The following is a 24,561-nucleotide window of genomic DNA, read 5'->3' as shown; positions in this document are numbered from 1 at the left end:
ACTTCTTTCTCTCTCTCTCCCTCCCTCCCGCCATCTCTTTCTCTCTTCTCTCTCACTCTCCCTCTCACCATCTCTTTCTCTCTTCTCCCTCCCGCCATCTCTCCTCTCTTGCGCTCTCCCTCCCGCCATCTCTCTTCTCTCTCTCCTCCTCCCCACCATGCTTCTCTTCTCTCTCTCTCACCTCCCTACCATCTCTTTCTCTATTCTCTTTCGCTCTCCCTTCCGCCATCTCTTTCTCTTCTCTCTCTCGCTCTCCCTCCCGCCATCTCTTTCTCTCCTCTCTCTCGCTCTCCCTCCCGCCATCTCTTTCTCTCCTCTTTCTCTCCTCTCTCCCTCTGCCTCCCAGCGTCTCTTTCTCCATTGTAAACGTCAGGCGCCTAGTGGTCCAGGAGAAAGTGAAGTAGGCGTGTAGATCCTCCAAAGAGGATCAGGCGTCCTGTGCTTTGCCTTGGCCCCCTTTCCTCACTCCTCTTTCCACTCCACTCACTCTCACACACACACACACACACACACACACACACACACACACACACACACACACAAGAAAGATCACTGGCGCGTCCAACGTCCCTCTAGTTGTTTATCCATCTACGTGGATGAAAAGGAATCTAAAAATGATCTCCAACGAACAAAGTAGACCCTATACTCTCCTTACTCTTATTAGAATAAATGTGGACGACAGTGAGATTGGATTTCAAAAGATGAAACAATATGTTTATCTGTTTTTATACATTTGTATTAGTTTTCAGGCATGGTTCGTGGTAGGGTGAAATGGCCCTAGGATAGTGTTCCGCATATAGCTGTTATCTTAGGCTTGTTGGACTCAACAGAGCAGGGTTAAGGTCTGGTTGGAGGAGGCTGAAGTTACCCTGTCTGGCTGGCTGGGTGGTGGAGGTTGGATAGGACTCACACCGTCCACATCGCCCCTCCTCTCCCCCTCAGCTCTAACGCCATGTGATGTGCTCTGCGTTTGGCCTGGAAGTTATTAAGCTCCAGATATTAAAGGCTGTTTCTCTAATGAGGGCAGTAATACAGTCTGACACTTTTACTGGCACTGCAACCTGCCTGAGGAGAGGAGGGCAAGAGCACCGACCCACCACACCGCGCCCCCTCCCAGAGGAGGGAGGGAGAGAGGGAAACTCAATATAACACAATACACTATACCAATCAAGTATAATTCAGAAACAGTTGCAAAGAAATATGCTTTTTTATGGTGCCGTTTTGTTTTATAAGGTCAACATTGTATTGGAGATTGTTAAAAACAAACAATGCACAATAGAACAAACCGGTTTCTTTCTGCTAGTTCACAACGTGCCACCCCAATGTGTTCTTTACTCCAGGTTATATAGGCCTCACAGGCAGCGTGTGTTGTCCTCCACCGTACATCAGACGCAGAGGTAGTGAGAGGCTGCGTCCCAAATGGCACCTTATTCCCTTTCCTCCGTAGTGCACTACTTTTGACCAGTGCCCCGTAGCACTATATAGGGCAAAGTGTGACATTTAGGACACAGCCAGAGAAAGAGGGAGACCGAGAGAACGCCTGCTGGCGAGGGAACGATGTAGAAGGTGAGAATAGTTTAATGAGAGCTGTAAAAGTGTAAGGGAGCGTGAGCCGTTTGTCATCCCACGGCGAGGTGCTCGTGGCGGGGCCTGACGCCGCCGGGAAGAAGGGCCAACAACCACTGAAACGGCCGCTCTGCTTCCCGACAAACAACGTGCTTGAACTAGAAACTATTCCCTATGGTGCCTGGTGTAAAGTAGTGCGGTGTAAAGTAGTGCACTATAAAGGGAATAGGGTGCCATTTGGGACGCTCCACTAGACTTGTGGCTGGGAGCAGCCTGCTCTTCTGTCTTGATGTTACCGCTGTGCTGAGATACGCTTCAGAAAAGGCCTGTATTACTCCGCTCCAGCGCCTTTAACACCTACAACAACACGCCGGAGCACCGCTGACATGCACGGCCTTCTTTAAACAGCACAGTCACATTCCTTGTGGTCTCTCCAAACACATTTTAAAAGTGAAATCCGTTTCCTGATCTTAATAAATCAACACGGAGGAGAGGGTCAAGACCCCATTTGGACTTGTTCTCTGAAAACTCTCCTGAAAGATTGATTGCTGTCTTCACGCGGCCATGTGCTGTTTATGTGAGACGGCGACCGCAGTTCGCTAGGGCCCAGCAGCCCCGCGCTTTAAGTCCATAGCTTTTTTCCCCACATTTTTTGGGGTCTTTTTTAACATGGAGAGTGGAGGACGCTGAATGTGCTGAGGAAACAGCTTTTATCACTTACAGGGACCATGTGACAGAGAGGACATGTGTGGCCGAGCGCTAAACTGCTGTAGGGCTGTCTCAAATGGCACGCGCGTGTGTGTACATGTCTAGGAGAGAGACTTTATCCTTCAGGAAGAGACACTGCTCTCTCTCACTCTCGTACTATCTCTCACACACACACACACACTTAAAGGCACTCTTTGTTCACACCTGTTTATCAGAGCAGCTTAAAATCTCTCTGGAAGGACGGACAGGAGGTGAAAGGTGAACACACCAGATAGGACAGACAGACAGACATGATGACTAATGTCTAACAGTACAGCATTTGTGTTCAACCTCCTCTTATAACCCAAACCTCCCTCTTTTTCCAACTCCTCCACATCACTGAGTGAACTCAATGTCCATTTGTTTTAGATGGCGGCCTGCTAGACACATTTGCCTGCTAAACTTAATTTCCAATAGGGCCCGATGCATTCGTAGCGCCTGCCCAGAACAACAAGCACGTCAGGAATTCCATCAACCCTGCCTTTTTGCCATTCTACAGGCGGATTGTAGGGAGCTGTGGGGCTTCCTGCCACTGTAACGCTTCTAGAACCAGGGGCGTGGAACCTTGTACTTCCGTAATTGATTCTTGTCCACACTACTTGAAGACATCGATACAAAGTCAGTTTGAATTAGCCTCATATATCAGCCTGGTCACTCCTGCTGATGTTATATGCTATAGGTTTCTGGCTGGAGACGGGGGGGGGAGAGAGCCGGGGAGGGGGGAGAGGAGGGAGCGCCAGCGTTTGTGTTTTGGAAAAGTTGCAAGGATCTGGAGCCGCAGACAAATCAATAGCGCATTACTTCTTCCGTCTCTCTCCCCTCCCCCTCCCTCTCCTCTCCCTCCCTCTCCTCCCTCTCCCCCCTCCCTCTCTCCCCTCTCCCCCCTCCCTCTCTCTCCCTCTCCCTCTTCTCCCTCTCCCCTCCTCTCTCCTCCTCCCCCCTCCCCCTCCCTCTCCTCCCTCCCCCTCCCTCTCTCTCTCTCTCCCTCCCCTCCTCTCTCTCACTCTCCCCTCCCTCTCTCTCCTTCTCCCCCTCACTCTCCCTCTCCCCCCTACTCTCTCTCCCCTCTCCCTCTCTCTCCCTCCCCCCTCCTCTCAATAGCGCATTACTTCTCCCTCTCTCTCCCTCTCCCCTTCCCTCTCTCTCCCTCTCCCCTCCCTCTCTCTCCCTCTCCCCCTCCCTCTCTCTCACTCTCCCCCTCCCTCTCTCTCCCTCTCCCCTCCTCTCTCCCCTCTCTCCCTCTCACCCTCTCTCCTTCACCCTCTCTCCCTCTCACTCTTCCCCATCCCTCTCTCTCCCTCTCCCCCTCCTCCAGTAGATTGATGGAAAACCCAGCTGCCCACTGAGATGGATCCTTTCAGGCTGTTAAGGAAACACAACAAAGTGCTCTTTAGGCCTGTTGGTGCAGACACTCCCCCACTCCCTCATCTCACTCCTCTCCTCCTTTTCTCCTCCTCCCACTCCTCTCCTTCTCCCAGTCCCTCACTTTCTCTCCTCCTCCCACTCCCGCCTCCTCTCCTCTTCCCACTCCAGCACTCCTCTCCTCCTCGCACTTCCTCTCTCCTCCCATCCTCACTCTCTCCTCCTCCACTCCCTCACTCCTCTCCTCCTCCCACTCCCTCACTCCTCTCCTCCACCACACCCTCACTCCTCTCCTCTCCCACTCCCTCACTCCTCTCCTCCACCCATTCCCTCACGCATCTCCTCCTCTCACTCCCTCACTCATCTCCTCCTCCCCTCTCCCATCCTCCTCCCACTCCCTCAGTCCTCTCCTCCTCCCACTTCCTCAGTCCTCTCCTCCTCCCACTCCCTCACTCCTCTCCTCCTCCACTCCCTCAGTCCTCTCCTCCTCCCACTCCCTCACTCATCTCCTCCTTTTCTCCTCCTACCTCTTCCCTCCTTTTCCCACTCCCTCACTCCTCTCCTCCTCCCTTCCTCACTCCTCTCTTCTCCACTCCACACTCCTCTCTTCCTCCCGCACTCCTCTCCTCCTCCCCACTCCTCTCCTCCTCTCACTCCTCTCCTCCTCCTCACTCCTCTCCTCCTCTCCCTCCTTCCTCCTCTCACTCCTCTCACTCCTCTCATCTCCTCTCCCTCTCCCAGTCCTCACTCCTCTCCCCTCCCAGTCCCTCACTCCTCTCTCCTCCCCTCCCTCACTCCTCTCCTCCTCTCACTCCCTCACCACTCCTCCTCTCCACTCCCTCACTCATCTCTCCTTTTCTTCTCCTCTCACTCCCCTCCTCCTCCCACTCCCTCACTCCTCCTCCTCCTCTCACTCCCTCACTCATCTCCTCCTCTCCTCCTCCTCTCCTCTCCTCCTCCCAGTCCCTCACTCCCCTCCTCCTCCCACTCCCTCACTCCTCTCCTCATCTCACTCCTCACCTCCTTCCACTCCCTGACTCCTCTCTCCTTTTCTCCTCCTCTCACTCCTCTCCTCCTCCAACTCCCTCACTCCTCTCCTCCTCCCACTCCCTCACTCCTCTCTTCCTCCCACTCCTCACTCCTCTCCTCCTCCCACTCCCTCACTCCTCTCCTCTCCCACTCCCTCACTCCTCTCCTCCACCATCCTTCCTCCCACTCATCTCCTCCTTTTCTCACCTCCCGCTCCCCTTCTCCTCCCACTCCCTCAGTCCTCTCTCCTCCCACTCCCGTCTCCTCCCAGTCCCTCACTCCTTCACTCCCTCATTCCTCTCACTCCTCTCCTCCTCCATCTCTCTCTCCTCCTCTCACTCCCTCTCTCCTCCACTCCTTCACTCTCTCCTCCACCACTCCCCCACTCCTCTCCTCCTCCCACTCCCTCACTCCCCCTCTCCTCCATTCCCTCACTCCTCTCCTCCACCCACTTCCTCTCTCCTCTCACTCATCTCCTCCTTTTCTCACCTCCCGCTCCCCTTCTCCTCCCACTCCCTCAGTCCTCTCCTCCTCCCACTCCGTCCTCCTCCCAGTCCCTCACTCCTCTCACTCCCTCATTCCTCTCACTCCTTCTCCTCCATCTCCTCTCCTCCTCTCACTCCCCTCCTCCTCCCACTCCCTCACTCCTCTCCTCCTCCCACTCCCTCACTCCTCTCCTCCACCACTCCCCCACTCCTCTCCTCCTCCACTCCCCCCACTCCTCTCCTCCTCCCACTCCCTCACTCCCCTCCTCCTCCCACTCCCTCACTCCTCTCCTCCTCCCACTCCCTCACTCCTCTCCTCCACCACTCCCTCACTCCTCTCCTCCTCCCAGTCCCTCACTCATCTCCTCCACTCCTCTCCTCCTCCCAGTCCCCTCACTCCTCTCCTCCACCCACTCCTCTCCTCCTCTCACTCCCTCACTCATCTCCTCCTTTTCTCCTCCTCCCTCTCCCCTCCTCCCACTCCCGTCATCCTCCACTCCCCTCCTCCTTCCTCTCCCTCACTCCTCTCCTCCTCTCTCTCCTCTCACTCACTCCCTCAGTCCTCTCCTCCTCCTCTCACTCCTCTCCTCCTCTCAGTCCTGCTCACTCCTTCTCCTCCTCTCCTCTCCACTTCCCTCACTCCCCTCCTCCTCCCACTCCCTCACTCCACTCCTCCTCTCACTACACGTCAGTCATATTTACAGTAGTGAGAGCACAGAGGTCTCAGTCAGTGACTTTCACAGTCTGGCCCTCTCTGTTCCAGTCATGGATGGACTTAGCCAAGGTGTGTGTGTTTGTGTGTGTATGCACGTGTGTGTGTGTGTGTGTGTGTGCCTGGGTCTGTAAACACCATCACACATTTATCAGTGTCTCTCATTGGCGTATGGGATGGAAACAATTCCGCTCTGCTGCGTCCCATCCTGGACCAGACCTGGCCTCCACACTGCCTTGCTCCTCTGGCCCGGCCTCTATCTCGCCCACCTTTATTATGGGGAGGCGGTGATGAATGCATGACTGATGTTGCTTTAATGAGGCTTTAACTCTCTCTCTCTCCGTCCTGGTTTCTCTCTCGCTCTCTCACTCTCGCTCTCGCTCTCTCTCACTCACTCTCTCGCTCTCACTCTCTCTCTCTCTAGGTCCCACAGGGGTAGGTCTGAATGAGCTGAAAAGGAAACTGCTGATCTCTGACCCCCAACACTTCAGTGTGACCGTGCCACGTAAGTCTACCTGACCCGTATGCTAGACCAGACTGGTGGTGGGGTGTGTGTTTAAGGGAGACTGAACCTCTCTCCCAGACCAGGAGAGAGGTTCACTGGTACTGAGGTGCACTGAAATCAGATTGGCTGTACACTGGCACAGAAATGTAAACCTATCAGGTGCCAGGTTAGATTGTCACTAAACGGAGGCCAAATGCCCCCTGTGATTTTAACTGGTAAGAAATCATCCATCACCCTGGATAAATGATGTTTAGCTTTCTGCTGCCAGTTTTGTTGTTGCCTTCGTGGGTGTTAGTAAGGGTGAAGGTCCATAGACCCATGCAAAGACTCACACACACACAAACACGGAGCTGTCTGGGGGCGACTAGCACCAAGACGTTGCTCTCAGGTTGTGCGTCTCAAGGCCCACAAACACACACTCCTTCTCTCACACGCACGCACGCACGCACACACACACACACACCCTCCTTCTCTCACACACACACACCCTCCTTCTCTCACACACACACACACACCGGACCCAGGCGAGTGGAGTGGTTCTCCTCCTGACGGTGTAATTGTCTGTTTATCGCGGGCCTCATGACAGGCCCAGAGCGATGGAGGAACTGCTTTATTTTCTACCTCCTGAAGAAATGCCATTCCACTGCCTCATGTTTTGGCACCAGCTCCACGCTCCCTTCCTCTCCCCCCTGCCCTCTCCACCTCCAACTCTCTCTCCCTTACCACTTTCTTCCTCTCCCTCTCCCTCCGTCTGTAAGAACTAAATGACAGCTTGCCATAATTCTGAACACCTTCCAGCCCCAATGCTGCTTATGACTTAGACTCACACCACTGCCAAGGTTTTTCAGTTTGTAACTTTATTTTTTATATTTTTTTGCGTTGAGGAGCAAAATTCTCTTTCTGAGCCCACAAGCCTGAACCAAGACCAACGTGTTAGGAAAAATGAATTGGTTTGATTTATGTATTTAAGCAGGACACAGCCAGAGTAATTGCATATTTACTGCAGGCTTGCTGGGAAATGTGCGAGGAGGAAGGGATAGATGGAATCGGTTGATATTAATTGCCATGTTTGTAACATGCAGCGTGGCATAGTGGATGTGTCCCATTTTGTGTCTGTCACTTGAAATGTCACTGGTATTAAAATCCCATCGCAGTCGCTCTTTTTCCCATAACGACTGCTGTTAATTGTTCACAAATGTGACCACTGGTTCTATGTCTGACCTCTTATAGACAGATGACACTCGCTGTTGTTTCCGATTAAAAACCCAAGAAGCGTTACCTCCTTTTGTTAATTTGAGAAACGTATTTCTGAAGAGCACCATAAGGCTTGTGTTCTGAATGACGGTATTTTTATACCCTCCATGTGTGTGTAGAATGTAAACCATCCTTCAGCCTGCCAGTCAGTAACAATAGCAGCATTGCAATAAGCCATTAGGATGGATACGGGTTAAACATTTTGATTTCACGACCAGATTCACTGACAGATATTTTCCATGATTGGGGAATGACATTTATTTCAGATTCCTTTGTTGCACGGTAAATAATTCCTATACAACTGAGCAGATGCGAAATCATATATATTGTATTAGTCTGAATCTATGTTGTGAAGGACTATTTTGTACAGTTGCGTATAATACTCATCACGGCTTCCGAGACATAAATATATGTTATCTTATGACAGTCTGGCCTCATAGTTTTTCCAACTGTGGCTGAAGATGTAGGCCTATTTTCTTGATGAGTAATTGATTCATTGCAGAGTCCAGTCTTCCTCCTCTCTTTTGGGAAGGATGGACTTAGTTTTCAAGCTGAGCTAAAGATCCAGTAAATCACTTACTTGTTCGTCCGTGAACTCCACTGGCCACTCACATAAAAACACACAGTGTGGAAAAAGAACTCGTTAGTCCACGCCCCTACACTTTGTTCCGACGACTGAGGCCACATCCCAGAAATAGCCACATCTCAGGCACATGGCGAGTTAGAAAATAAAAACGGGGAAGAAACTGTAAACCTGGTGTGGCGGTTGCAGGAACGGTGATAAAAGTTTAATAGTTTATTTTGGAGCTGGAAGGAGTGTGCGGTCAATTTGTCTGAAGAGTGTAACGGAGTTGATCTCCGACCCCTGTATCTCTCATTTAACAAGCGGCAGTTCAATGTCCGCAGACGGCACGGCGGGACCTCTCGCCCCTTGCAAATCCACTCGACCCTGGCCACACTGCACACACACACACACTGTGCTGCCTCCACATGTCGCCCTTTTAATGGCAGAGGTTTATGAGGAAGCAAATGTCGAAACGGATCTTAATGAGAGTTACCCAACTCAACTACCTTACCCTCTCAGTCTCCATATAATGGAACTGCTCATGTGTATGTGCGTGCGTGTGTGTACACTACTGACTGTGCCAAATTGAATGTTCCTCAGTAAACGTTGACTACTGCATTTCATTAAGTGTCTGACTGTAGTAGTGCCCTAGCCACTGGAGGGTCTCCATCATGCACAGGGCCTAGCTCTGAACACCAACACTGCTGTGTGTTTTACTGAGGAAATACTGTCATGGTAATAAGGAATGATTCCTGTCAGAACTGTGACTCAGAATGTCTGGATTAGTAGTGATGTCTGTTTGTCTGTCTCTCTCTCTCTGTCTCTCTCTCTTTGTCTGTCTGTCTGTCTACTACAGACACCAGCAGGCCGAAGAGGAACCAGGAGAATGAAGGAGTGGAGTATCACTTTATCTCCAAAAATATATTTGAGACGGACATTCACAACAACAAGTAAGTACACTCCTGAAACGGCGGTCATCTTTAACCAGCACTAATACCACCTCTGATACAAGACACACCACGTCAAATACATACTGTCTGCATCCATCCATTCCCACAGGCACAACAACTAAAACACACAGCTCTTATATTGGAGGTCTCAGACAGTACCTCTTTCAGGAATCAACCACGTTCTGCCGTGTCCTCCCTGACCACTAGGGGCAGTGTAACTGTGAGACAGACTCGTGAATGACCTCAGCTGACGTGAGCAGGGTTCTCTGTAAATAGACCAGGGTTCTCCCCTATGACTCTCCCTGACTGAGTGTGAGGTGGTGTTGACAGGGCCAGGCCCTGGCTTGGTAACAAAACTCTTCTACAAAGGGCTCCAAGGTCACAGAGGGCCCCTCTCTGCCCTGTGTGTGTGTGTGTGTGCGCATGTCAGTGTGTGTTTCTTTGAGGTGGCCCCGACGCCGACACTCACACTCGGTAGCCGCTCTCACATTATGCGGGGCGGACAAATTGAAACAGAAATTAACATCCTTCGTGATGGATGCCTTTCCGGCTGTCTCGCTCTCTAAAAGCACACAACATGCACGCGCGCACACACACACACACAACAGGATGGCTGGGCTGTCAGAGCATGCAGAGCGAGGCTGGGACCAGGGTAGGGCTGCTTCAGCTGTGGTTGGTCATGGGGCACGGCATAGGATGTCTGTCGGGGAGTTGAGAGTTAGGGGTGAATGTTGGGACTGTGATGTGGCCTCGACGCTCTGGACAATCCACACACACACACAAACACAAATTACAAGGCACTGGAGAGAGGAGAAGAGTGAGATAGCCTTGTTGTTTGCGTTGTGCTGTGATGCATGCACTCATGACACTGTACACACACACACACACACACACACACACACACACACACACACACACACACACACACAGGCACTCTCTCTCTGTGCCAGTAGGGAAAAGCTCCATGAGAAATGGGCCACGGGCAGTAACTAGCAGTGTGTGTAGCTTTCCCAAGGAAAGCCCTATTCCCTGCACAAAATGGATGGCATCCATACATTCCCAATTTAGCTGAACCGATCTTGGCATTCTACTCTACTCTTATCTACATAACAGCACTTGTGACAACAAACAGCATAGCCTTTTTCAGTGTATGGCTATGGCATGCCTTTTTAAACATGAAATGAAATGAATTTCCCATAACCAAATATAAGAGCTTGTTAGACTCCCGGCTCCTTTTCTGAAACAGAATAAAATGTCCTTACATGAGGCAATTACTATAAAATGAGTTTTACATGGATTTTAGTACTGCAAGTACAGACATTCAGCCCAGCGATCATCAGGACCAGTCTGATGGCGTGTCCAAAATGGTACCCTGCTCCCTACGTAGTGCACTGCCCTATGCCCGTGTGGACCCTGGTCAAAAGTAGTGCACTATATAGGGTCTGAGGTGGCTTTTTGGAATACACACGAAGTCTACCAACACACACACACACACTGTCTTATTATTTAGAATGTAAACTTAGTAAAACACACACACACACACACACACATACACTAGACACGCTCCTGGCATTCTCCTACACTTTAAACAAACAGGTGTTACTGATTTAAAGTGTAGCATAGAAGATTATATAAAGGGTTATTGTGCCAGACTGTCTGGATTTGTGTTGTACTGAAGAATGCTATCTGAGGATTGGTCAGTGGTTGGAAGAGTAATCCCTAGTCCCTGTGGTACTGTAGGCTTTTAGAATGATCTTATTCTGAACACAATCTCAGTTAGGAGTGTGTGTGGATAGTATATCTAAATAAGAAAGGAGTGCCTAGGAATAAGATGGTAACTAGGCTAGGGGAGTAATACGTTGGTTTTATTTGACGTTAATATTAATGTTAATCCCAGCCTGTACTTCTAAATGATGTGAGTGAAACCTTTACTCACTGACCCTACCTATTGTGTTTTTTTACTTATCTCTCTCTCTCTCGTCTCTCTCTTCATCCTCTCTCTCTTCTCTCTCTCTCTCCATCTCTCCTCTCTCTCTCTCTCTCTCTCTCCTCTCTCCATCCTCTATCTCTCGGTCTCTTCTGCTCTCTGCTCTCTCCTCTCCTCTCTCTCTCTTCTCATCTCTCTCTCCTCTCTCTCTCGTCTCCTCTCTCTCTCTCTCACCTCTTCTCTCTCTCCTCTTCATCTCCTCTCTCTTCTCTCTCTGTCTCTCTCTCTCTCTCGTCTTCTCCTCTCTCTCTCTCTCTCTCTCTCTCTCTCTCCTCCTCTCTGGACTCTTTCTCTCTCCTGACTGATTTCCCCTTCTCTCTCCTTCTCTCTCTCTCTCTCTCTCTTCTCTCTCTCTCTCTTGACTTTCTCTCTGAGACTTTCTTCTTCTCTCTCTCTCTCTCTCTCTCTCTCTCTCTCTCATGCTCTCTCTGCACTTTCTCGTTCTGCTCTCTCTCTCTCTCTGACTTTCCCTACTGTGTGAATGTGTGCTGCAAAATGAAATTTGCCTTTCCTTTAAGGACATTAAAGTTTTTTTCTAATATAATATCCCCTCTTATCGCTTTTTTCTTTCTTCTTTCTTCTCCTCCCTCTCTCCTCTGCTTTGCTCCACTACTGACTTTCGCTACTTCACCCCCCTCTCCTTCTCATCTCCTTCACCCCCCTATCTGTTCCTTTGTATGGTTCATAGAGCATGGTGAGGTATAAAAAGGGAACTACTATGGCCGGCGAGTCTGGACTCTGGTGCGTTCGTGTCCTGTCCAAATGATACAGGTGTGCCTAAACTGGGTAGTGCGGTGTTTCTTAGTTCCTCACATTTGGAGTTTAACAAGATAATCCCAAGTCCAATCTCCTTTGACCCTTCTCACTCTCATCAATAATCTTCCATTACCTTCTTACCTCCTACTCTTCTCTGCTTATCCTCTCTTCATTCTATTATCCTCTATACCCTCACATCTCTTCATTTCTTTTCCTCTATTCCCTCCCACTTCTTCATTCCTTTACCTCTTACCCTCCATCTCCTTCATATTCTTTTCCCTCTAACCTACTTCTTCTTAACCTACCTATCTCTTCATTCCTTTTTACCTCTAGCCCTCCATCTCTTCATTCTTTTACCGTTCTACCCTCCAATCTCTTCATTTCTTTACTCCTACACCTCCATCTCCTCATCTTCTTACAGCTCTCCCCTCCATCTGCTTCATATCTTTACTCTACCTCCCATCTCTTCATTCTTTCTAGCCTCTAAACCCTCCATCTCTTCTTTCTTATACCTCTACCCGTCCATCTTTCTTCATTCTTTAACCTCTACCCTCCATTCTTCATTCTTTACTCTACGCTCCATCTCTTCATCTTCTCTGCTCATATTCATCTTCCCTCTACCCCCATGCTCTCTTTCATTCGTTTACCATCTACACCTCCATCTCTTCATTCTTTTACCTCTACCTTCCCATTCTCTATTCATATCTTTACCTCTTACCTGATCCATCTCTTCATCATCTTTATCTTTCTTACCTCTCATCTCTTCATTCTTTACCTCTTACCCTCCATCCTCTTCATTCCTTTTACCTCTATCCTCCATCTCTTCATTCTTTACCATCTACCCTCCATCTCTTCATTCATTTTTCCTCTACCTCTCCATCTCTTTCATTCTTTCTACCTCTAGACCTCTCACTCGTTCATTCTTTAGTCTAGTCTAACCCTCCATCTCTTCATTCTTGTACCTCTACCCGCATCCTTCATTCTTTACCTCTTATCCTCCATCTCTTCATTCTTTATACCTCTACCCTCCCATCTCTTCATCTTTACCCTCTACCCGTCCATCCTCTTCATTCTTTACCTCTACCCTCCATCTCTTCATTCTTTACCTCTACCCTCCATCTCTTCATTCTTTTCCTCTACCCTCCATCTCTTCATTCTTTTCCTCTACCCTTCATTCTACCACTCCTGTTCCCTCCCCGTTAGCCTCTAATCTATGAATTTTATATAACTGGGAATACAGAAATGAATCTGTTGGTAACAGATACCTTAAAAAATGTAAGTTAGGGCCGTGGACCAGAAAACCGGTCTGTATCTGGTGTGACCACCATTTGCCTCATGCAGTGCGACACATCTCCTTCGCAGAGTTGATCCGGCTGTTGATTGTGGCCTGTGGAATGTTGTCCCACTCCTCTTCAATGGTTGTGCAAAGTTGCTGGATATTGGCAGGAACTGGAACATGCTATCAAACACGTTGATCCAGAGCATCCCAAACATGCTCAATGGGTGACATGCCTGGTGATTATGCAGGCCAGAACAGGGACATTTTCGTCATCAAGAAATTGTGCACAGATCCTTGCGACATGGGGCCGTGCATTATCATGTTGAAACATGAGGTGATGGCGGTGGATGAATGGTACAACAATGGGTCTCAGGATCTCGTCACGGCATCTCTGTGCATTCAAATTTCCATAGATAAAATGCAAATTTCTGTAGCTTATGCCTACCCATACCATAACCCCACCGCCACCATGGGGCACTCTGTTCATAATGTTGACATCAGCAAACCGCTCGCCAACACAATGCCATGCACGTGGTCTGCGGTTGTGAGGCTGGTTGGATGTACTGCCACATTCTCTAAAGTGACGTTGGAAGCAGCTTATGGTAAAGAAATGAACATTAAATTCTCTGGCAACAGCTCTGGTGGACATTCCTGCAGTCAGCATGCCAATTGCACACGCCATCAAAATGTGAGACATCTGTGGCATTGTGTTGTGTGACAAAACTGCACATTTTAGAGTAGCCTTTAATTGTCCCCAGCACAAGGTGCACCTGTGTAATGATCATGCTGTTTAATCAGCTTCTTGATATGCCACACCTGTCAGGTGGATGGATAATCTTGGCAAAGGAGAAATGCTCACTAACAGGGATGTAAACAGATTTGTGCAGAGAATTTTTGAGAAATTAAGCATTTTGTGTGTCTGGAAAATGTCTGGGATCTTTTATTTCAGCTCATGAAATTTGGGGCCAACACTTTATATGTTGCGTTTATATTTCCACCTCTCTCTCTGCCTATCTCCTGGAGGAATCTCATCCTTCAGAAGACATCAGAGGCAGCGGCGGCTTTCTGCAAGCCATGGCTGCTTACAGGGTTACCAACCAAACCTGGCTTAAAGGGCCATTTTTAGCAGCAATTACTGCTAATGTTCCTTATTTGAAGATTTCCTCTTTGGCTTATGTGTCTGGGTGGTGGTGATGATCTGCCTTTCATAAGTGGCCTGTATGTTACTGAATGCCCACAAACCCCACAGTTACAATCCTGTTACCCCAGGCCAGGCCTAGCACCCACCATGCCTCAACCCTGCCTCGCACACACACACACTCTCTTGCCTGGGCCCCATAGGCATCCTCTGTTTGTTTTTCTCTGAGTAAATAATCATATAGAGGCCGAAATACACTATTATATAGATTACTGGCATGTTTTCGAACCATCTCTCCCTGATCAAGTAGCAAGCAGTTAGCTGAGCCCCTCGTTAGCCCATGCTGTGTGTGTACCTGTGTTTATATGTGCGTGCTCGCACGTGTCTGTGCCTTTGTGCTCCCTTGTAGCTCTCTACCCCGCTCAGTAGTCAGTCACATGAGTTTCATGTCAGCCCGGTGGTGTTGCAGAGCGAGTGATGTTGACTGCTCCCGTGTTGACCGTCCGAGCGCCGGATGAAAGCTCTCCTCCTCTCGTCCCTCTCTGTGATGGAAATATATGGTAGCTCCACTTCCCTCCTGTCTTCTGCTCCTGTCTTCGCCTGGGTCCCAAGTGGCACCCGATTCCCTATCTAGTGCACCTAATAGGGAATCGGGTGTCGTGTCGGACGCGGCCTTCGTATCGGCCCAGGGTTTTGAACCCGCTCAGCAGAACACAGCGAGAGGCCGTGGTATCGGGCCCAGAGGGAGGTGGACCGGCGCCGGTTAACACTGCTCGGCTGCGGTTCAGTACACACACACACACACACACACACACACACACACACTGTGTGCTACGTGTCAACGCGACCCAGCTGTGTAATGTGTCATCGCCTCTGCACTGTGACAGATGGAGATCTGGGTCTAATTCCACTCTGCGATATCTCCAGATTGTCTGGTTCATCTGTCTCCTCTGCTAACTGTGTTTTCTCTCTCCTCTGTGTGTCGCAGACGATAAAGCACCTGAGGACGGCAGAGTTTAAACCTTATGTGGTGTTCGTGAAGCCGCCGCCCGTCGAGCGCCTGCGGGAGAGCAGACGGAACGCTAAGGTCATCTCAGGCAAGGACGACAAGGGATCTGCCAAATCATTCTCCGTAAGTCACGTCAGCAAAAACAAATGTTTTCGTGTTGTCAAGAGAAGAAACGTTTCAACGTTTCACCTTGTCAAAAATCTGTGACAGAAAAGCCTTGCGCTTAAAAGTTTGTGTCTTTTTGAAGTAAAAACACGTTTTTAGAATGTCACACAACGTCAGAAAGTTGAAATGACTATTGCTATTTGCGTTAAGCACACTTCTCTCAGAGAGGTCCTCTTCATGCAGGGTAAATGTGACGTGGTGGGAAGGATCAAACTTGATCCAGGGGTGTAAAAGTTAACACATTTTGAAGAACAGTTCTCTGGTAAAACAGGCCGTTTTAGAACGTCAAACAACTTCTTTTTTTTTAAGATAAGAAATCCACAAATTGGATAATGATTGGCTAATTGCGTTGGAAGCACACTTCCCACTCAGACGTCTCCAGTGAAAAGTGATGGTCTTTGTGTGTGTCACTGTGTGCTGGCGTGTAATGACACGTTATAAGGTAGGATCAAAGGTGATCGAGCAGTGTTCGTGTACCACATGACCAAGCTGTTGCGTACCAGTAGGTTATCAGAAACCCACCTAACACAAACTTTATCTGGGGCTCTGGGGGAGCTAGTTGTGGTGGTGAGGTCATATTTACTACCTACAGCTTTCTGTTGCAGGCTAGGGTGTATGGGTGCTTGCTTGTGTGTGCGTGTGGTTGTGTGTTACACACCTTTCCGCCGCAGCAAGTTGCAGCTCACAGCCGGGCCCCACATGAAACCAATTAGCCGTGGTGCGTTGCCGTGGTGGCAGCGTAGACGTGTGGCAGCTGATGACTTTCCCAGCCCGCCGGGTCATCAGGTCCGGCGCTCGCGTGTCTCTCTCCGCTGGGCCACGCTACGGGCCAGAACCCAGGTCACAGCCACATGCCGGGCCGGGATGGAGTGATATGATGACGCGAGAGAGGAGAGAGAGGGTGGGGGGGAGAAAGAGGAGGGGGATGGGGGGGGCTGTCATGTTGGAGGTGTGGAGGCTTTCCACGCGCCAGCGCTGAAGGTCGTGTCAACCGAGCTGGGGGAGGGGAGGGGAGAGGAGGAGGAGGTGTAGACCGGCAGGTGCAGATCAGATCGGCGGGCGGCTCAGTGGGATGTCTGCCTCGGCCTTCGCGGCCCCGCAGGGCTCTGGGCCGCTCTCTGCCTTTCGTCTGTTCTCTCTCCCTCTCTCTCCATCTCTCCCTCAGTGTGTCTGCTCTTTTCAGCTCAGACCATCAGTGCCTGCCCTAAATGGCTCCCTATTCCCTATATAGTGCCCTATGGGCCCTGGTCAAAAGTAGTGCACTATTCAGAGAATAGGGAGCAATTTAGAGTGCGGCCTCAGCCCCACTTTGAGGTGTTACTCCACACATACCTCTGTGTTTTCACCATGACCTAACCTAACACACAGCCCAACACGGCTCTGGAAAAGGACAGGGTTAGACACAGCCGCTCTTAACTCAGAATATCCTTCGTTGAGCCGTCACTAAGTTATATAGTACCGTCACTGTTTTAAGCACAATATATCAGGGGACAGAATATATTCTTAAAATCATCCTTAAAGCATTAAATGATGACAAATTCAACGGTCACCTCACTGATATACTGACATAATGTATTAAAGTCAGAAGCATCACTTTTTCCTCCAGTCGTGAACTGACTACATCTCTGAGATCGCTGACATGTTTTTGTTTCATCTCAATAAGAAAGGGATTTCTTCTCGCGAAGCTCTTGGGCTAGAGGATATAGGTAAACAGCTCCATCATGCATGATGACGACCATCCTGAGGGGTGAGAGGTCAAACAGAGAGAGGTCGGAGGTCATGCTATCGACCTTTGTTTGACCTTTGGGTGAAAGTAACCCTCTGATCTCAGTATAACTCATGTGAACAGTAAGCTGTAGTTGCCAAAAACAGGGCAGACTTTGACATTGATTGCCCTGGCCTATAATACCGTTATTAGATCCAGAGTTCAGAGCTCAGGTAACACATCCAGCCCCAGCGTTTCATTTTGTTACCTGGTTGAAATATTTCCTGTTACCAAAGCCCTTTCTGTAACCTTCTCTAGAGATTGACAGACAGCGTTTTAAACCATCAGGTCCCAGCTATTAAAGAAAGAAAGACTTTGTTTGGTGGACATGTCACTGCTGGATTATATTCTCCGCCTGCTATATTTCTTTCAGTCGAGACGAATGTTAGAGGCAGCAGGTCTGGTCATTGTCCCATCCAGACTACTGGAGAACAGACGTTTCATTGTTTTAACAGAGCCGTCTATGCTTTATTTTACCTGAATGCATTCATATCTGTTTTCAAATGGGGCTGACGTGAAATATGAGTCCAAAATCAGTTATGATACTGTAATATGTCCATATTCATATTCCTAGTAAGAGCAGTATTATAAGTAAAGGGATCATGTGATAGGGCTACTTACTGATATCTTACCTTTCCCTCTAGCCAAGCAATGACATTCTGTCTTCTTTGAGAGAGAGTAAATCAGGGACCTCTTGCCGAACCAGATCTGTTCTGATATTTTATATCATTTTAATACAGAGGGCAGGTGCATTTTATGTGTATGAATAAAAGCAGATTTTCCGTTGAGGGCCTGACCTACAAGGGGATGGCCAAGAGACATCAGGACTGAGAGGAGACCTTATCCTGGCTCAGTACCATAGATCTCTCTCTGTTTCTCTGTTTCTCTCTCTTGGTCTCTGTTTCTCTTCCTCAATTTCAGTTTAAGGTCTCTGTATCTCTCGGTCTCTGTATCTCTCGGTCTCTGTATCTCTCTCTCTCGGTCTCTGTATCTCTCTCTCTCTCGGTCTCTGTATCTTTCTCTCTCTCGTGCGGTCTCTGTATCTCTCGGTCTCGTGTATCTCTCTCTCTCTCTCGGTCTCTGTTTCTCGCTCTCTCGGTCTCTGTTTCTCGCTCTCTCTCTCGGTCTCTGTTTCTCTTCCTCAATTTCAATTCAATTTAAGGTCTCTATCTTTCTCTCGGTCTCTGTATCTCTCTCTTTCTCTCTCGGTCTCTGTCAGGTCTTTCTGTCTCCTCTCATTCTTGTTCTCTTTATCTCTCTCTCCCCATAATGGCCTGCTATGGTCATCGAGAGGGAGACTTGCCATGTCATGGACACTGACCGACTGGTCGACATGGAAACGGCATACACAGCGTCTCTAGGGCTTCTTCTGTCCATGTCCACCCCACCGTCCTGTTGCCAGTTCCTGGTCTAATGTCCAAAGGGTTGGAGAGCTGCTGGCAGCAATAGCTGGTTGTGCGTCCCAAATGGCACCCTATTCCCTGCATAGTGCACTACTTTTGACCAGAGCCCTATGGGAATCGGGTGCCATTTAGAAGCACCCTGGGTCACTGTGTCCACATCCAACCTCCATCCTTTCCAAGGGCTGACCACAGAGGAAGGCTACCAAGGGTCAACAGCCTTGGATCACCGGAGGGAATATATGGTGTACGGACGGACTGAGCCACTTCAACTTCCTCTCAGCCCTGACCAACAAACCTCCTGCTCCCTCCTCAACCTCTTCCCTTCCTCCCAGACGGAGGAGGATAAAGCCATCATGTCTTCTCTCAAAAGACAATAGACCGTGAGATAATGTGGGTGGATTTTTTACTGCCTTGTACAGTAGACAGTGAATACAGGGGGAGAGAAAGCTGTATGAGGGCTGTGTCGGAGGCAGAGTGGTATGTTTGCAGAGACTGGCGTGAAAACGAGTTATTGTCGTGTCATGGCGACCGTTTAATTTTAGCTGCATGACTAATCAACTATGAGGCGGAAAACCACGAGCAACAGGCTGAAGTAACTCCTGGCTCGGAGCTGTTAGGCTGACAAAAAGGAGACATTCTAAAATTGTAGATTTTAATGAGTTTGTGTGTGCATTAGTGTGTGTGTGTGTGTGTGTGTGCATTTGCATCAGTATGTGTGTCTGTATTCCTGCCTATGAATGTGTCTGTATATATGTATTTATATTTGTGTGTTTGGCAGAGTCAGTGACCGTATCTCAGTGGAGATCTGAAGCTCAGTATTCCTCTAGTAAAAGGAGCTAGCTAAATGTAGCTAGCCGCTCTAACCCTGCCATGTTCCCTGGGTCTGAGGCTGGAAGGGACCAGGCCGTATAAACATATCACCGTGCGGTATAATACCATGCCATCAGAGAGGGGAAACTGTGAGGTGGTAGCTAGCCTGGTCCCAGATCTATGTGTGCTATCTTGCCAACTCCATTCATTACAGTGACCATAGTAGTTGCAAAACAGCACAAGCAGATCTGGGACTAAGCTAGCGATGAGGCCAGGAGTTGTATAGCTACTAGGTTCATGTGCCCAAGTCATTTCCATTTCTGATGCCATCCCATTTTGAATGCCTTGTCCATAAGCTGTCTTTGGCCTGTCTCCATAAAACCAAAGTGGCATGTATCAATTATGGATCTTCTACTTGCTTGGTCTGTCTCTTCGTCAGTTATAGATATGTTTAGTATTTTTCCGTTTTTAGGAATATTTTATTTCTCTTCTGAATCAGATAGGCTATGTGTAGCCAAATGAGGAAATAATGACAATTCCTTGAGGTTTTGGACTCTGTGTGTGTGTTAAGGTTTTGTAAAGTGTTTTAGGCTACATGTGGGTGTGTGTGTGTCCTTCAGTTACACAGGGCTGTTTGCGTCAGTCTGTTTATGTGTGTTAATGGCTGTTATCTTTGTTTATGTGTATGTCTCCGTCGTCCCTGAGATTCTCACTTACTCATGCCCTTTACTCTTCATACGCCATCGACAAAAGCTTGTCCCGAAGATAAGCAGTAAATAGATAAAATATACAGTTTATTAGGTACACACATCTAGTACCGGGTCGAACCCCACTTTGCCTCCAGAACAGCCTGAATTATTTGGGGCATGGACATGTTGCTCTATTGGTATCAAGGGACCTAACGTGTGCCAGGAAAACAATCACCAGACCATTATACCACCGCCACCAGCCTGTACCGTTGACACCAGGCAGGATGGATCCATGGATTCATTCTGCTTACGCCAAATCCTGACTCAGCCGTCAGCATGACGCAACAGGAAGCGGTATTCGTCGGACCAGGCAATGTTTTTTCCATTCCTCAATTGTCCAGTGTTGGTGATCGCGTGCCCACTGGAGCCACTTCTTCTTGTTTGTAAGTGATTTAGCCCATCCGTGACAAGGACCGATGAGTTGTATGTTCCGAGATGCCGTTCTGCGCCATTATTTGCCTGTTTGTGGCCTGTTAGTTGGTATGATTGTTGCCATTCTCCTTCGACCTCTCTCATCAACAAGCTGTTTTCACCCACAGGACTGACGCTGACTGGATGTTTTGTGTTTGTCTCACCGTTCTCAGTAAACCCTAGTCACTGTCGTGCGTGAAAAGCCCAGGAGGCCAGCCGTATCTTAGATACTGTAACCGGCGTGCCTGGCACCAACGATCATACCACACTCAGTCGCTTACTGTAGGTCACTCGTTTTGACCATTCTAACGTTCAATCAAAGAGTAACTGAATGCCTCGATGCCTGTGTGCCTGCATTATATAGCAAACCACGGCTTTGTGACTCACTGTCTGTACGGGTGTGTACCTAATAAACTGACTGTATATTTTATTCCATTCTATTCTTGTTCAACAGGAGGAGGACTTCCTGGAGATGGTGAGCACCGCCCAGCAGATGGAAAGCCAGCACGGCCACCTGTTTGAGAAGATCATTGTCAACGACGACCTGACGGCGGCATTCAGCGAGCTGAAGGTGGCTCTGAAGAAGGTGGAGACTGACACGCACTGGGTCCCCATCAGCTGGACTCACTCCTGAGAACCACAGAGAAAGAGTGAAATACTGTTTGGAGAAAGAAGGATATAAAAAAGGGGAGGACTTTTTAATGAAGTTGGTTCTATGTCCACTGCGTAGGTGGTGGGTGCTGTTGGGTTTAGGATGGATCGTAACACAGCTGGACAGCAGAGTGGGCTGACTTTAAGTGCGTCCCAAATGGTGCCCTATTCCCTATATAGTGCACTGCTTTGTGAAAGTACTTTCCAAAAGTAGTGCACTATGTAGGGGTTAGAGTGCCATTTGGGACGAAGCCTGTGTCTCTGTCTGGGTCTTCCTCTGGGCCCTGTCTAGCTCAGTCAACATTCAACGCGCTGGACATCTGAGGGTGGGGCTGGTCTGATCTGGTTCTAGACCGCTGCACTGTCTTCTAATCAGATCGGTGTGACTGCCTATCAGTGCTGTGCCAGAACGTACTGTAACTTCGGACTCCTTCCTTAGTGTGTTTTTAACATTAGTTTATAGAAAACTAAGGGATTTGTATTGTTCTGTGGATGGTGGGTGGGTTGTATATTAATGCAGAATGGGGGAACAGATGAAAATATTTTTTTGCCTTCAAGTCTTAAACTCAGCTTGGGTCCAAAACGGCACCCTATTCCCTATGTAGTGCACTACTTTTGACCAGGGCCCGTAGGGGATAGGGTGCCATTTCAGACACAGCCTCAAACTCAGATAAACGTTTCCCCTGTGATTTCTAACGCTTCCATAGACTGCTACACCAAGGTATCAAAGCAAAAACGTCGGCAGGTACAGTACACTCAAAAAAGGGCAGCAACAGGTGTAATTTTATTTAAGATAAATTAATATATTTGAATATTTTTCTGCAGTTTTACATACCTTTTTTATATACAACATATCTATAGCATCATCTGTAAGGAAGCACCATGACACTGTAAGCTGCAACCTGAGGTGATTTCTGATGTTACTTTGACGTTGATTTTTTTTTTTCAAGGTTTCAGTCAGTGTTATGTCATCGCACCTCAAATTCCCAAGGCCCTACTTACACCGGGTGTATTTTAAATGGCAAGCTATTCTGTGTACTGTGCACTACTTTTGACCAGAGACCAATGGACCCTGGTTAAATGAAGTGCACTACATAGGAAATAGGGTGCCATTTGGGACACAGCCTAGGTGTTTTATCATTTTATTTTAGGAGCTATTTAAATGTAAAACCCTGCCCTACTCATGATTGTGCCCAGGCAGCATAACAGTTTGCTATTTCAACTAGCAGACATTGGCTCGTCGGTTGTAAGTCAAATGTTCTCAATCTAGTATAATTAGGGTGGAGTTAGCGTTATTTTACCCTCATAAAACAGGCCTAAAACAAGGAACCTAATAGAGGGGTCCATGGCGCTAGTAGATTTACAACAGACAGAAACACAAAGTAGCTGCTTTTAACTTATGTAGAGAAAGGTTAGAGTTGCTAGTTATTTGCAGGACTCCTCCACCCCTCTCTTTCTAACCCTCCATCTGTCAATCCCTCTACCATGTTTTTCCTATACAGTATGCTGGCTGTATCCCAGGGTTATGTGGCTAGACTAGAGCATGTCTTGGATTGTTTGATGAGAGAATATTTGTTTATACCATATCTAGGGTTGCGAAATTGCTGGGTGCAGTGACCTCAGTGCCCTTATGTTCTCTCTCTGTCTCTCTCTGTGATTTCACACTCTCACATCACCAATCATGTGGCGTTAGTTAGCTCTGTGTTGAGCTAAGGTCATCATGAGTCATGACGATGCACCAGAGCTATCTCGCTGTCTGTCTGGTGTCTCTTCTCTTTTACAGCAGGTTTCCCTCTATCCCTCTCTTCCTTTATCCCAGTTTTTTTGTTCATTTCAAATGTTCTTTGTATTGCAGATACACCTGTTCTGTATTTTTCTGATTATCAAGAGATGGTGTATCTATTTAAACAAATATATTTGTTTGAGGTTAAGCCACTACAATACCATGTTTATCTACACTACAGGTTTAACTCTCTAGTTTCCCCATTCTTTTATTTCATGTTTATATGATGTTAGGTTCATATTTACCCTCCAGCCAGCCATATCATAGTTCTGTCTGCAGATATTGTCCTTCTAACTGTACATTCAATTACTGTGAGGCAAGTTGTGTGATTTCACTTTTTTCTTTTTATTTGTACATTTTATATAAAAATGTTCAACCAAATGTGTATTTTTCTAAGATGCTAATAACAAGTATGGAAAACTAGAGTTTGTAATATGTCAAGTGAAGGATGATTGTAGCCATGAGTTCATTTTCCTCTCATAGGATCACGACAGTGACATGGGACGCGTGGGGTTGTCACAATCGTGTATGTTTAGAATTTGTTTCTGAGCCATTTAGCGCAACTTTCGCTCGCTCCGATGAAGAAGAAAAACACCTACACGGAGTGCACACTTGTGTAAATAGAACTGAGGGTGTGTCCCAAATGGCGCCCTATTCCCTTTATAGTGCACTACTTTTGACCATAGTGGTGCACTATGTCGGGAATAAGGTGCCATTTGGGATGGATCCTCACATTCACATCTTTCGTCTCCCTTACGGAAAATCGCATGATTCCACATGTGGTGACATTTCACATAAAGTTTCACATGTTGATTTTCACATATGAAACCAACAACTAGAGGCTGTTCACCTACTAATCTCACTACAACCCCCCTCCATGTCGCTGATCACTACTGTGTTTCCTTTTCTCTCTCCATCTCTCATCCAACCCTATCCACTCAGCCTTTCTCACGACTCTCTCCATCTCTCATCCAACCCTATCCACTCAGCCCTTCTCACTACTCTCTCCATCTCTCATCCAACCCTATCCACTCAGCCCTTCTCACTACTCTCTCCATCTCTCATCCAACCCTATCCACTCAGCCCTTCCCACTACTCTCTCCTCTTCTATCTTATGCTCTCCCCCTTCTGCTAGATCCTTCTCCCTCCTGTATCCTGACTTTGCCTCTTCGACACTACTCTCCTCCCTTTCCGCATCCTTTGACTGTCCCCTTTCCTCCCGGCCCGGCTCAACCTTCCCCTCATGCGCCGTGGCTTAGTGACTCACTGCTTGCTAACAGAATAGGGCCCGTTTCCTCAAAAGCATCTTAAAGCTAAGTTTATCGTTAGAACATTCGTTAAATCTCTGCGCTGTTTCCCCCGAAACTATCGTTATTAACGTTGCATTTGAAAACACTCGTAATCTAACGCCTGCCTCAGACCACTCGTGTAACGGCTAAGTGCAGCGGTAGATACTTTTTTGCCCTCCCGCGTCACTTTA

The 24,561-nt window shown here is 48.2% G+C and overlaps 1 pseudogene; it reads left to right on the top strand.

Annotated features, from left to right (window-relative positions):
• Positions 1 to 23,462, top strand: part of LOC111973565 (MAGUK p55 subfamily member 7-like) — a 173,846-nt pseudogene extending 150,384 nt beyond the window's left edge.
• Positions 23,463 to 24,561: the final 1,099 nt, after the last annotated feature.

This window comes from Salvelinus sp. IW2-2015, linkage group LG14, assembly GCF_002910315.2.
Source record: "Salvelinus sp. IW2-2015 linkage group LG14, ASM291031v2, whole genome shotgun sequence".
NCBI classification, from domain to species: Eukaryota; Metazoa; Chordata; class Actinopteri; order Salmoniformes; family Salmonidae; genus Salvelinus; species Salvelinus sp. IW2-2015.
Note: the sequence above shows the minus strand (reverse complement) of the source record. Positions and strands in the feature narration are given on the sequence as shown.